This window comes from Trachypithecus francoisi, unplaced genomic scaffold (assembly GCF_009764315.1).
Source record: "Trachypithecus francoisi isolate TF-2019V2 unplaced genomic scaffold, Tfra_2.0 Lachesis_group2, whole genome shotgun sequence".
Lineage (NCBI taxonomy): Eukaryota > Metazoa > Chordata > Mammalia > Primates > Cercopithecidae > Trachypithecus > Trachypithecus francoisi.
The window spans coordinates 17,307,746-17,322,964 of record NW_022681465.1 but is presented as its reverse complement, the minus strand read 5'-3'; the positions used below and the strand labels follow the sequence as shown (position 1 = coordinate 17,322,964).

Genomic DNA, 15,219 nt, shown 5'->3' with positions numbered 1-15,219 from the left:
AAAATAAATCTTGGCCTAGTTTTGCCTTCACTGTAACGATGGTTTTATGTTTCCAAGTTAAGAACAAAATCACAACAATTTTATCTTTTTGTTTAGTAGGTGTCTTAGTCCATTCCTGCTGCCCTAACAAAATACCTTAGATTGGGTAATTTATGAAGAATCGATACTTATTTCTCATAGTTCTGTAGGTTGGGAAGTCCAAGATCAAGGACAAAAGGGGACTAGGGCACTCCCTTTCAACCTTTTTTATTTTTTATTTTTTGTTTTTCAAAATATATGGAACGCTTCACAAATTTGCACTGTCATTCTTGCATAGCAGCCATGTTCATCTCTCTACGGTTCCAATTTTAGTGTATGTGCTGATGAAGTTAGCACATTATTTCTCTTTTTTAAAAGAGTCAGAGCCTCACTCTGCTTTTTATTTTATTATTTTATTGAGGAGTCTCACTCTGTCACCCAGGCTGGAGTGCAATGATGCAATCTCGGCTTACTTCAACCTCCACCTCCCAGATTCAAGTGATTCTCCTGCCTCAGCCTCCTGAGGAGCTGCGATCACAGGTGCCCGCCACCACGCCCAGTTATTTTTTGCATTTTTCAGTAGAGACAGGATTTCACCATGTTGGCCAGGCTGGTTTCCAACTTCTGACCTCAGGTGATCTGCCTACATTGGCCTCTCAAAGGGCTGGGATTACGGGCGTGAGCCACCACGCCCAGTCAGAGCTTCACTCTGTGGCCCAGAATGGAGTGCAGTGGCATGATCACGGCTCACCCCAGCTTCAAACTCCTGGGCTCCAACCTGTTTCTTTTATATTTTTTTGTTTTTGTTTTTAATTCTATTTTTTTCCCAACATGTTTTATAAGAGCACTAATCCCATTAGTGAAGGTGGAACAATCATGACCTCAGCGTTTCCCAAAAGGCGTCAGCTGTTACTTAATACTATCACACTGGGCATTAGGTTCCAACACAGGAATTTTGGTGGAACACATATATTCTTTTCTTTTTTTTTTTTTTTTGAGACGGAGTCTCGCTCTGCCTCCCAGGCTGGAGTGCAGTGGCCAGATCTCAGCTCACTGCAAGCTCCGCCTCCTGGGTTCACGCCATTCTCCTGCCTCAGCCTCCCAAGTAGCTGGGACTACAGGCGCCCGCCATGTCGCCCGGCTAGTTTTTGTGTGGGAACACATATATTCAAACCACAGCATAGGGTCACTTTAAAATTACAATTCTATAAACAGTTCTGACTACAAAACTGGACGAATGAAGAGAAGAAGCAACACCTCCATGCTACCGGGATAACATTTCCAAAGACCTCACTACAACAGTTGCCAACAAAGAGGATTTTGAATTAGTACAAATTCACAGATTTTGGGGGTAATCCATACTAAAAGAGTTTTACTTCACTCATTTAAGCCTGTGTTTTCAAATGAAGGGCAGTATCACATGCAAATATAACACATATATCCAAATTCCTAACTGGGTCCTAAGTAGGACTGGCTTTAATTGCAAGGCTCTAGAAGCAAGATAGCCAAAGTTGTATTACAAGATTGACAGCCTAGGCTATTTAAACACATCCTGACATTGACACCAAGACCCCAGAGTGAGTGTGGGGTCAACAGTTATCACCAAAAATATGGCCTTCTGTTCCATGTACTAACACATTGATCTGTTTTATTTAGATCCTGAGTTTAGTGACCTCAAGAATTATTTACCATAGTAGACAGGGAAAATTTACGTATTTGCCAAGGCTTTCTTTAAGAAAGAGCTGGGCCGGGCACAGTGGTTCACGCCTGTAATCCCAGCACTTTGGGAGGCTGACGTGGGAGGATCACAAGGTCATGATATCGAGACCATCCTGGCTAACACAGTGAAACCCCGCCTCTACTAAAAATATAAAAAATTAGCCAGGCATGGTGGTGGGCGCCTGTAGTTGCAGCTACTCGGGAGGCTGAGGCAGGAGAATCACTTGAACCTGGGAGGCCGAGCTTGTAGTGAGCTGAGATCCGGTCACTGCACTCCAGCCTGGGCGACAGAGCGAGACTCCATCTCAAAAAAAAAAAAAATTTACTGAAAATAACCAAAGTTGAACAGAAAACAGGTGATTAATAACTGACACTCAAAAAGAACATTCCGGCCGGGCGCGGTGGCTCAAGCCTGTAATCCCAGCACTTTGGGAGGCCGAGACGGGCGGATCACGAGGTCAGCAGATCAAGACCATCCTGGCTAACACGGTGAAACCCCATCTCTACCAAAAAATACAAAAAACTAGCCGGGCGTGATGGCGGGCACCTGTAGTCCCAGCTACTCGGGAGGCTGAGGCAGGAGAATGGCGTAAACCCGGGAGGCGGAGCTTGCAGTGAGCTGAGATCCGGCCACTGCACTCCAGCTTGGGCGACAGAGCGAGACTCCGTCTCAAAAAAAAAAAAAGAACATTCCACATAGTCTCTGAAAACGCATGGAGTCATATCAATATTTAAATACAGTTCACTATGAGTCATGTTTAAATAGTCATATAACTGATGCCATACATCAGATATTTATCAGAAACTATGAACCATTCGTGGTGCTGGAAAATAAGATGACAAACTAGGGAAGAGATGGCAGGAGGTGAAGAGGAAAAGTAGGTCAGGTTCAGATTTGGAACGAATGCGGTAATGCTTCAGTACATTCAGATGAGACTATTTGGAGATCAGACGAGCATTTTTATCCCAGCTCCCGTGGGTTCCGCAGAACACTTGCATCAAATGCTAGAGACACAATACTCAAGGTTTCTCCTCACTGTTCTGAAGCTTGACGTTATCTCCCTCAACACTTAACTACAGGTTTCATCAAATAAACATCAAATTATTTCCAAGATAAACATCAGTAGGTGTTAGTTGAAAGGAAGGGGAGGGAGGTTCAGCTTCTTCATTTCTTTGAAGTTTTATTTTGGTTTCAATAAAAAAAACTCAGATGGCCAGCTATGTAGACTGAACTGACTGAACAGTGACCACTTTTCCCGCATAAGACAGCTGAGATAAGGAAGACAACCAAATGAATCTGGAAGATTTCAAAGAAAACGTCCAGTGCTGTACTGAAAAAAAGAGAGCAGTTTAAACAGAAAAAAAAATATTAATAGAAAGGCACCTAGACAAACAAGTCACAAACCAAATAAAGTGTCAATAGGAGTGCCAATCAAATTGTATATATCCATCCAAAAGAGAGGTGACTGAGAACAAGAATCCCCCAAATAAGCATTTATGTAATTAAAGAGCCTCTTAACATACGTTGTGTTTCATACATGCTTGGCGAACACTGATAACTACAGGTAATCTTATTTTAGAAAGCAATGTCAGGGGGCCAGACACAGTGCCTCATGCCTGTAATTCCAGCACTTTTGGAGGCCAAGTTGGGTGAATCACCTGAGGTCAGGAATTCAAGACAAGCCTGGCCAACGTGGTGAAACTCTTGTCTCCACTAAAAATACAAAAATTAGCCATGCGTGGTGGTGCACGCCTGTAGTCCCAGCTACTTAGGAGACTGAGGCAGGAGAATCGCTTGAACCCGAGAGGTGGAGGTTGCAGTGAGCCACTGCACTACACAGCCTGGGTGGCAGAGCGAGACTCCATCACAAAAAAAAAAAAAAGAAAGAAAGCAATGTCAGGTGACACTCACCTAGCAAGAATCAGATTACAGAACCTGTTTAAGTATCTTATTTCCAGAGACCTGTAATGTGTGCAAGCTCAACCATAGATTTAGGCAGTTTTCTTTCTTCAAAATGAGCCATACCCAAGTCACTAATGTTAAGAATGGGTTTTCAGTCCGTGCTTTAATCCAGAAAAGCATTCTGGGTGAGCTCAGTGAGAGTTCTTTGGGTCCTTCATTAGATAGCCTTATCATCTTTCTTTTGTTTTGTTTTGTTTTGAGACAGAGTCTCGCTCTGTCGCTCAGGCTGGAGTGCAGTGGCGCAATCTCCGCACACTGCAGGCACCCGCCACCAAGCCCGGCTAATTTTTTGTTTTTAGTAGAGACGGGGTTTCACGTGTTAGCCCGGATGGTCTCGATCTCCTGACCTCGTGATTCGCCCACCTCCGCCTCCCAAACTGCTGGGATTATAGGCTTGAGCCACCACACCCTGCCCCTTATCACCTTTCTTTACAATACCTCCATCAAGAATTCTTGGTTGTTTACTACCCCGTGGGTTGGTAGATTTCATTAGCTTTCAAAGTATACAGAAAAATCCCAGCTTTTGAAAATTCCAGAGGAATGACACAGTAGCACTAGCAGCTTTTTAAATATACAGAATTGTGATTTATTTACATCAAGACTGCCTATTAAGAATTTTTTCTGAAGATTAGAGGATACCAAGAAAACTACTAAAAACATTTTTTCCCCTTAAGATATGGGTCTAGTTAAGAGTGCATTGCTCACCGTATTTGAACCACTCAACTTTCAGATATCAGGGTCTTCATATCTTTAATTCCTATTATTAAAATATTTCTGGGTTTTTTTTTTCCAACAATAACATGAAAAATAAACTCTTAGGACCTGCTATCAGAACATATTCAATAGCCATCTAACTACATCGGAGAGAATATCAACAAGGAGTGAACATTTTCTCAATCAAGAAACTAGCTGAGCGTGGTGGCTCACGCCTGTTATCCCAGCACTTTGGGAGGCGGAGGCGGGTGGATCACCTAAGGTCAGGAGTTCGAGACCAGTCTGAAAAACATGGTGAAACCTCGTCTCTACTAAAAATACAAAAAATTAGCTGGGTGTGGTGGCAGGCACCTGTAATCCTAGCTACTCCAGAAGCTAAGACGGGAGAATTGCTTGAGCCCGGGAGGCAGAGGCTGCAGTGAGCCAAGATCACACCATTGCACTCCAGCCTGGGCAACAAGAGTGAAACTCCATCTCAAAAAAAAAGAAAGAAAAGAAACTCGCTCTCTGGATAACCTGCCCAAGATCCCTACAAATGTAAATACTGGTTTAAATACATGTAATAAAAAATCATGTTTGCTTTTCTTCCCCAAGGTAGTAGAGTCTTAAAGACTAAACGCAAGGCTGGGGGTGTCCAGTCTTTTGGCTTCGCTGGGCCACATTGGAAAAAAAAGAATTGTCTTGGGCCACAAAATACACTAACAATAGCAAATGAGCTAAAAAGGAAAAAAGAAAAAAAAGTCTCATGTTTTAAGAAAGTTTACAAACTGGTGTTGGGCCACATTCAAAGTAGTCCTGGGCAGAGGACTGTACAAGCTTGGACTAAAGCAGTGATTCACAAAGAGCAATTACTCTGGGCCAAGTAGTGTCTGAAGGTCTAGGAAAACAAAAATCAGGGAGGGTTCCTACATCCAAGGAGTTTCCCTACGGGGTCATGAGAAACAATCAAGTTCAGGTGGTGGGTAGTATAAATCAGGCTGGAGGGGGAAGGCTAGAAGAATGATAAAATACTAGTTACCTGTCCTGCCCTATGTTTGTTGACAGATTTCATTTCAAAAAACATCATGGTCAAGAGTCCAGCTACCTAGGTAGGCTATTTGCAACTCAAGAAAAGGAGCACTTTTGAGCAAAAGTAACATCTACATCTGAATAGGGATGTAAGGAAATGTAATTCCTATGAAAAACATAAATAGCAGGCCAGGCACAGTGGCTCACCCCTGTAATCCTAGCACTTTGGGAGGCCGAGGCGGCAGGATCACGAGGTCAGGAGATCGAGACCATCCTGGCTAACACAGTGAAACCCCATCTCTACTACAAATACAAAATATTAGCCGGGCATGGTGGCGGGCGCCTGTAGTCCCAGCTACTCGGGAGGCTGAGGCAGGAGAATGGCGTGAACCCGGGAGGCGGAGCTTTCAGTGAGCCAAGATCCCGCCACTGCACTCCAGTCTGGGCGACAGAGTGAGACTCATCTCAAAAAAAAAAAAAAAAAAGAAAGAAAAGAAACTCGCTCTCTGGATAACCTGCCCAAGATCCCTACAAATGTAAATACTGGTTTAAATACATGTAATAAAAAATCATGTTTGCTTTTCTTCCCCAAGGTAGTAGAGTCTTAAAGACTAAACGCAAGGCTGGGGGTGTCCAGTCTTTTGGCTTCGCTGGGCCACATTGGAAAAAAAAGAATTGTCTTGGGCCACAAAATACACTAACAATAGCAAATGAGCTAAAAAGGAAAAAAGAAAAAAAAGTCTCATGTTTTAAGAAAGTTTACAAACTGGTGTTGGGCCACATTCAAAGTAGTCCTGGGCAGAGGACTGTACAAGCTTGGACTAAAGCAGTGATTCACAAAGAGCAATTACTCTGGGCCAAGTAGTGTCTGAAGGTCTAGGAAAACAAAAATCAGGGAGGGTTCCTACATCCAAGGAGTTTCCCTACGGGGTCATGAGAAACAATCAAGTTCAGGTGGTGGGTAGTATAAATCAGGCTGGAGGGGGAAGGCTAGAAGAATGATAAAATACTAGTTACCTGTCCTGCCCTATGTTTGTTGACAGATTTCATTTCAAAAAACATCATGGTCAAGAGTCCAGCTACCTAGGTAGGCTATTTGCAACTCAAGAAAAGGAGCACTTTTGAGCAAAAGTAACATCTACATCTGAATAGGGATGTAAGGAAAGTAATTCCTATGAAAAACATAAATAGCAGGCCAGGCACAGTGGCTCACCCCTGTAATCCTAGCACTTTGGGAGGCCGAGGCGGCAGGATCACGAGGTCAGGAGATCGAGACCATCCTGGCTAACACAGTGAAACCCCATCTCTACTACAAATACAAAATATTAGCCGGGCATGGTGGCGGGCGCCTGTAGTCCCAGCTACTCGGGAGGCTGAGGCAGGAGAATGGCGTGAACCCGGGAGGCGGAGCTTTCAGTGAGCCAAGATCCCGCCACTGCACTCCAGTCTGGGCGACAGAGTGAGACTCATCTCAAAAAAAAAAAAAAAAAGAAGAAAAAGAAAAAAAGAGGCCGGGCGCGGTGGCTCAAGCCTGTAATCCCAGCACTTTGGGAGGCCGAGATGGGCGGATCACAAGGTCAGGAGGTCGAGACCATCCTGGCTAACACGGTGAAACCCGTCTCTACTAAAAAAAATACAAAAAACTAGTCGGGCGAGGTGGCGGGCGCCTGTAGTCCCAGCTACTCGGGAGGCTGAGGCAGGAGAATGGCCTAAACCCGGGAGGTGGAGCTTGCAGTGAGCTGAGATCCGGCCACTGCACTCCAGCCTGGGCGACAGAGCGAGACTCCGTCTCAAAAAAAAAAAAAAAAGGAAGAAAGAAAGAAAAAGAAAAACATAAATAGCAGATGGGAGCAACAGCAATTCTTCCTGTTTCTCAAGCTGAGTGGCCCATCTTAATGCAGTTAGCCTGCCAGGTGAGAGCTCCAGCAGGAGACTCTTCCCCAAGGAGTCAGACAGTAACTACAAACACTGTTCAAGAGCTAAAGCATATTCTTACTGTGTTTTAAGAACTAGCTATTCTTGGAAATATTTTCCTTCAGTTTCTAATCTCCAAATACCTTCTTTTCGATGGAAATTTAAGATGTGTAAATCTCTTATCTGTCTAGGGATTAAGACCTTTGAACTAAATGTAATCAATGCCGAATTCTTCCATATTCTCTACACTGATATTTACATACTTTAAATAACAGCCAATTGAACTGGAATATCTCACATGGCTTAGTCAGGCAAAAGAAGTGCGAGTAGTAAACTTAATGACTATCTGCTGTATTTCTACCCCCGTATCTACAGACCAACATTTGCCTCACTGTAATTACTGATTCCTTTGTTTGCTTTCACCCATTGTAGGCTACTTAAAGGAGCTGAGTCTCCCAGCTTCATCAATAAACAAATATTAATTCTGCAATATTTCAATGTGGTTTGTATGTTCCCATGTCGCATTCATAGGGTAGAAAAACCTCATGTCAGCTGTTCATTTGTATACAAAAAAAACAAGTTTTCAACATATTCTTAGCATTTTGAAGCCACTTGAACCACTTTGACAAAGTTTTACCCGAGAAATACATGAACAAATGCCACTGATCTTTCATTTGAAGAACAAATGCATCACAAAAGCAATTATTTGTACCTTTTAACTATATAATTTTTTTTTTTTTTTTACTTACGGCTTCAAATGTGTAAGTGTATATCTTGTTCGTCCAATCCAATAACATATTTATAGAGCAGAAATAGAATAATCTTCATACAGCTGAAGTATGATGTGTGCCTGCAGTAGCAGAAGACTGACACCCACACGGAATATCGCCTAAAGCTGAGAAGTGGTAGAATCTAAACATCTACCAAATCACTCCTTGGGCTTGTTTGTATTTTCCAGTTTTGTTTTTTTGTTTGGTTGGTTTTTGTTTTTTGTTTTGAGACTGAGTCTCACTCTGTCGCGCAGGCTGGAGTGCAGTGGCGCAATCTCAGCTCACTACAACCTCCACCTCCTGGGTTGAAGCGATTCTCCTGCCTCAGCCTCCCGAAGAGCTAGGACAACAGGTGTGCGCCACCACGCCCAGCTAATTTTTTTGTATTTTTAGTAGAGACGGGGTTTCACCATGTTAGCCAGGTTGGTGTCGAACTCCTGAACTCAGGCAATCCGTCTGCCTCAGCCTCCCAAAGTGCTGGGATTACAGGCGTGAGCCACTGTGCCCGGCCTGTATTTTCCAGCTTTAAAACCAAAACGACATCATCACCATCACTAGCAAATCACATCAGAAGGTTAAAAAAAAAAAAGAAAATATCATCTACTTGGAAATACACATCAAAAGGCATATCAGTCACCCAGTTACTCATCTGTGTCATAAATTGCTGTTCAACCATCGATACTGTGTCATTCCAGCTAAGTACACAACCTACAAGATGAGCCAAGGCTTCCAAACAAAACATATGGTACGGTCTGTGAGAAATCAGGAGGCAGTATGGTGCATGAGGAATATTAAGATAAAAAATGAATTGCAAAGAGCTATCACTGCCCTTCCCATTCTACTACCCGACTTAAATCACACTGACATGGCCCTCTGGACTAGATGACCCACAGCCAGCTCCTTCAGCTCTTACCCAGGGCAGTATCTGCTGTATGTTCGGGGAGGAACACGAAGAAGGGAAAGGAGATAAAGGAGTCTCCATTGAAGAGGATGCCATTGGCTAATTCATGAGCTGAATTCATTTAAAATGAGACAATTTTCAGACCAAGTATTGATTTAATCAAGTGCCAAGTGTTTATGGCATAGATTATATCAATGGTATGAGAATGTCTTATACTTCAACCCAGCTCACAGGTATAGACAATAAAGACCCCTACCATCACCTCAACTACAACTACAGTTTTAATATGCAAATCAGAAGCCTATGAAAATGAAAATTTTGCAAATAAAGGATCAACATCCAGAAATGTTTTGGAATGGGTAAACTGTATTGCTAGAACTAGACATGCTTACGGGAACCCTGCATTATTATTTAACTACAGGTTACTTTAGAAATCAATTTCATACCATTGTGAAAAGTTACAAAATTTTTTTATTTAATAAGAATTCCATCAATAAGAATCAGCTAAAGAAAACTAGACACTGATCTGAGGAGAGATCTCAAGATGGACACATAAATATTTCTCTCTAATAATCCTAGTTAAAACTAAGGCCGATGGCACTCAGAAATAAGACAGCAGAAGATGAATGGTGACCATCTAAGAGGTATGTGACATGTAAGAGGAGGGGAAATGAATCACAAATGATGTCTTAGTTGTGCCCCTACCTCCTCCTCCAAAAAAAAGAAAAATCCACTGTGGTATTTGCCAAAGGTTCATTACAAGCTGGTTCCCAGATGTGAAAGGAAAGGAAAGGACAGCATTCTGAAATGTGCCTTATTTGCACAGCGTGATGTCACATGGCCGTGAAACATGCCCTTCCATGTATCCAGCCCTTTACTGGACCACAGGTTCAGTTAGGTGCTAGAAAGTGACATCCAAAGATGAACAAAGCAAGGTCCTAACCTCGCAGAACTCACGATGCAGAGTAAGTAGTCACAGCGCAGAATTAGGGCTAAATTCATTTTTACTTCGTTAGGTTTATAATTGACTAATGTGTAAAGATTTCAAGCCACCTGCTTCTCTAGGGGCCTGATATTCGCAACTTCACAAAGGCTGTTACTAAAATGCCCTCAGTTAAGTTGTTCAATAATGATTGATCCAAAGCAGACCAACAGCATTCAGTAACCTGGAAGGACATCCTCAGCTTTCACTCATCGTGTTGTGTTTCTGAAAAGTTCCCACGATGTAATACTATTTGTCTCCCTCAAATAATAATATACAGTTTCATTTTTCAGTTCAGACTCTACCTTGGGAGGACGCTCAGATGCATGAGCCATCAGTACTCATTACTTGTAATGTCTCAGGGCTTTAGGACAACTACTACTAAGGTTATTGCCTGGAAACAGAATAATTACTCTAACTGGAGTTCATCAGCTACTCATCTTCATAGTAAGCACAACTGATGAGGTGAAATTTTGGCCCATTTATGGAAGTCATCTCAGCTGCCAAAGGTGATGTTCAGAAGACACATGCTCTCCATGAACATAATGTCCTGGAGACAACCTTCAACACTGAACAGACATGGGGTGCTTGGTATGGATCAGAAACTGTTATAGGGCACTGTTATGGGTCCACAAAACAGACACATCCCTGCCTCCTGGAAGTTTTAATCTAGAGGAGCAGAGACGTTACATAATCTCATCAATTCTGGTAAATGCAGGGACAAAAATGCCCAGCGCCAGAAGGTGTGGGAGCATCTTTGCAAGAGTGACATTTAAGCTGAGACCTGAACTAAGAGTAACTTCAACAGTGGGGAAAAGAATATTCCAGGCAGAAGAAACAGTAGGCATGAGCTTGGAGCCCTGGGACACTGCTGGCATGGCTGAAGAGCGTGGGTGAGAGAGTGTGTAGGTACGGAGGTAAGAGAGGAAAATAGAAGGTGAACATGCTGAGAGTTTGCATTTCATTCCAGGTGTAATGGAGAGTTAGGTCTAAAATCTTATGCAGAGGAATGTCATGCTTGGATTTAGGAGAGTATTCGGGCAGTGATCCAGGAGAGGATAGAAGCTTCTACTAGATTCAAGGCTTCACGTAGAGGGAAATGGACATATGTGAGTTTCACTACCCAAGAAGGAGGCCATATGGGGAATTCCAGGAGACAAGCCTACTTTTCTGGTATGATTGGAAGAAGGCACTGTCTACCAGGAAAGTGAGTGCTAAAGGTCCTCCCTGACATTGAGTTGAAAATAGACATTGCATAAATGTTAAGAGTTAAAATGTTTAAATTCTACAATAACTTACATCCTATGTTTTATGTAGAAAACAATTCACCAGTGAAAGTTTTTATAAAAGACATTAAACAGCATCAAGTTTCAATTTTTTTTTTTTTTTTTTTTTTTTTTTTTAAGTAGAGACGGGGTTTCACCGCGTTAGCCAGGATGGTCTCGATCTCTTGACCTCGTGATCCGCCCGTCTCGGCCTCCCAAAGTGCTGGGATTACAGGCTTGAGCCACCGTGCCCGGCCAAGTTTCAATTATTTTTAAGGCCAGTGGTTTGTTTATCTAGTACAGTAAAATTAAATTGTTATTCCCAATTTCACTGGGGATTCATGAGGCAATATTTGTATTGCCATAGTTAACGTGATGTGACCTTAAATTTGAGCCAGGAAAGCAATCACTGAATTAATTGACAGGGTACGCCTAAAAGTCGTCAACTGTTTTAAAAAGACCCTCTCTGGCTGGGTGCAGTGGCCTGTAATCCCAGCACTTAGGGAGGACAAGGCGGGTGGGTCACTTGAGGTCAGGAGTTGGAGACCAGCCTGGCCAACATGATGAAACCCCATCTCCCCTAAAACAAAAGACAAAAATTAGCCGGGCATGGTGGCGCACACCTGTAATCCCAGCTACTCAGGAGGCTGAGGCAGGAGAATCGCTTGAACTCGGGAGGCAGAGGTTGCAGTCAGCTGAGATCACACCACTGCACTGCAGCCTGCGTCACACAGCAAGCCCATCTCAAAGAATAAAATTAAATAAAATAAAAATAAAAAAGACCCTCTCAAAAGGGCTAAGTGTAGACATACCCACATCTACACTTGTTGAGAATGCCCCTCAAAAGAATCCCTGTAAGTATCACTACTTGTTTTATTGCTTGGAAAGGCCCCAAAATTCATTAGCCTTGGTTTCTATAGTCATGGAGGATTTCCATGATTCCTGACACACACTTCCCTTTCCTCAGTGTCCCACTGATTCATAAACTTTCTGTCAAAACCCCCACCACTCTTCCTCTACTTGCTTCTATTCAAGCCTCTGCCTTCTGTCTTCAACCCCAAGTCTCTATCCAGTAAAATCTGTTCCACCGTTAAAAGTCTGTCCGATGAATCCCTAACAGAAAGCACAGATGCTAGAATAGGATTTTCAAGTGGTCTAGGCATCTGGTCAACTCTTCTGTCTAGAACAAAAAGAGTTCTCTACCATTGCCACTATGGGTAGGAGATTTTAAAATAAGCTTCCCCTGGATCATTCCATTCTGATTCTACTCAGACCATTCCATTCTGAGCAGTGGCTCACGCCTGTAATCCCAGCACTTTGGAGTTCAAGACCAGCTTGGCCAAGATGGTGAAATCCCATCTCTACTAAAAATACAAAAAAATTAGCTAAACGTGGTGGCACACACCTATAATCCCAGCTACTTGGGAGGTTGAGCAGAGAACTGCTTGAACCCGGGAGGCAGAGGTTGCAGTGAGCCAGGATAGTGCCACTGCAACTCCAGCCTGGGTGACAGAACAAGACTCCGTCCAGAAAAAAAAAGAAACCAACCCTACCAACATGTTGATCTTGGACTTCCAGCCTCCAGAACTATGAAAAAATATATTTTGGTTAAGTTATCCCATCTGTTATTTTGTTATGGCCACCTGAGTAGAGACAGGAGCAGAGCATTGGTGCCTCCCCAACTTGTGTTAATGCGGGTACATCCTCCCAGCCTCTCCCAGCCTTCCCTTCCTCTTCTCCTGCTCTGTGCTTTCGTCCCCTGAACACACAATGAGGAGGCAACAGAGGGGCTCAGAAACAAGAGGTCACTGACTGCTGACCTAGAACACTGCGGTTTTGCTTCCTGTATTGTACTTACCAAAAATTCTGCCCACATAAGGGGAATCTGAACACTTCTTGGAGCAGAAAGGAAGGGCTTTCTTTCCCCTCCCCTCAGCCAGGAGCAAGGCTGCACAATTATTATGCTCAAACATCCCCAAGTACAGCCATTTCTTCCTTTTCGGAAGGGCTTTCAAACCTTATTTAACAAGACACGCCACTGCTCACAGGTGCCGTTTCCTCTCTCAAGCCTGGAACTGTGTAATTAGCTAGCGAGGTAGTTAAATGTGTTATCAGAATCAGATTTAAATGGAAATGTGTCCCCAGCCAATTAAACCTCACGCTAACCACAGTGCATGTTAGCGTCCTCAAACATTTGGTTCTGTTGGATGCTTTCTCTACCTGGTAAACTATGCAAACAACTGCTAACAGGTCAGGGCTTGCTCGTTTGCCATGCATTGTGATATCCTAAGAGTGGTTTTTTTTTTTTTAAGAGGTATACATCTCTGAATTCTCACCCCTTGCCAACAGGAAGCACACTCAACTCAAAACTGGCTTTGGTTTTCTCCACCCCCCCTTAGAAACAGCAGTCACATTTTTTGCCGCATTACATCATTCTGGACTTCTCTGCCCTTTTTCGGAGATTCCTGGTTAGCTTACTGAAGAAATGACATAGAATCCCCCTTTAGTCGTATGCTTAGCCAATGGGGATCAATACAGAAACGAGATTCACAGGTAGGAACTACAGGTCTAAAGAAAGCAAGTTAAAGGAATAGCGTGTGTACATGTGTTACAATGTGCCAACTGGTCCCTCTATCCATCACTTCCTTCTCCCCTTAACATGGCAGTTATTTGTTGCTGGAAACAAGGATATGCTCAAAGAATACATTGCTAATCACAGCATTAAAGTACATCAGGATGATTTGATTTAAGCAAGAAGGGCTAATTAACACAGGTTTGGGGTGAGGTAGAGAGATATGAAGCTTGTTGACTTTTAAATTCACTTCTTTGTTAAATTCACTTTTTAGTTAAATTCCCTGCATTTAAGAGTTAGTTAAGTTAAATATAACAACTCAGGAATATTCACAGAACTCCTTTCCCATTAAGAATTCATTTCATTTAGGCCAGATGCGGTGGCTCACGCCTGTAATCCCAGCACTTTGGGAGGCTGAGACGGGCGGATCATGAGGTCAGGAGATTGAGACCATCCTGGCCAACATGGTGAAACCCCGGCTCTACTAAAAATACAAAAAAAATTAGCCGGGCATGGTGGCGGGTGCCTGTAGTCCCAGCTACTCGGGAGGCTGAGGCAGAAAGGCGTGAACCCAGGAGGCGGAGCTTGCAGTGAGCCAAGATTGCACCACTGCACTCCAGCCTGGGCAACTGAGAGAGACTCTGTCTCAAAAAAAAAAAAAAATTCATTTCATTTAATACTACAGTTCTTACCTTAGTGGAACCATGTTACCATTCCATTGGATAGTTACCTCTCTCTGCATTGTGGTCAGTTGAGTTCTCTTATGATGACCCCCTGTACGTGCCCACCTAGAAAACTTTGGTACAGATGAAATCAAAGCCCAAGTTCTCTGTCCGGATGGCAGAAATAAGTCCAGTTACAATAGAAAAGTAGAGGTGAATGGAATGAGCCACCTATGTTCTGTTTTTGTCTCTTCCACCAATGAAAGGATCACCAAAACTTCAATGAGACTTTCCATCAGTCAATCATCAGGTCAGATGAGGAAAACTAGTAACATGCAGCTGTGACTCAGAAAAAGAAAACACATACCTGGGAAGCATTATCAATTTTGTCTTAACAACCTTCTGGGTAACACTGGTGCAAACACGTGTTACTATTTGTCTGAAAAACCAAACATTTGAAAATTCTGGAACCAAATTTCTAAAGTCCAGTTGGGTGAGCCCTGGGAAATCTGAGCTTGGGTTCTCAACAAGAGATCACCAGGGCTACTGAGGAAAACCCAGTGCCACAATAAACCTCCTGTCAATAGGGTGGCATTCACCCTGTTTACCTGAGGTTGGGTGATTATGAGAAGCCTTGGGAGGCAGTGTCATCACCAATTGTTAATTGAGATTCTTTCTTCCTTAGAAAAATGAGTTATTGGCCGGGCACGGTGGCTCATGTCTGTAATCCC

The 15,219-nt window shown here is 43.1% G+C and overlaps 1 protein-coding gene and 1 non-coding gene across 5 annotated transcripts in view; both read right to left on the bottom strand.

Moving 5' to 3' along the window:
- The window catches only part of BASP1 (brain abundant membrane attached signal protein 1), a 62,234-nt gene that overhangs the window by 37,049 nt on the left and 9,966 nt on the right, over nt 1-15,219 (bottom strand). The gene's annotated exons all lie outside the window — the stretch shown is intronic.
- LOC117066218 lies at nt 271-375 on the bottom strand. The gene has a single exon (XR_004430203.1). It is a non-coding gene; the product is annotated as a U6 spliceosomal RNA (small nuclear RNA).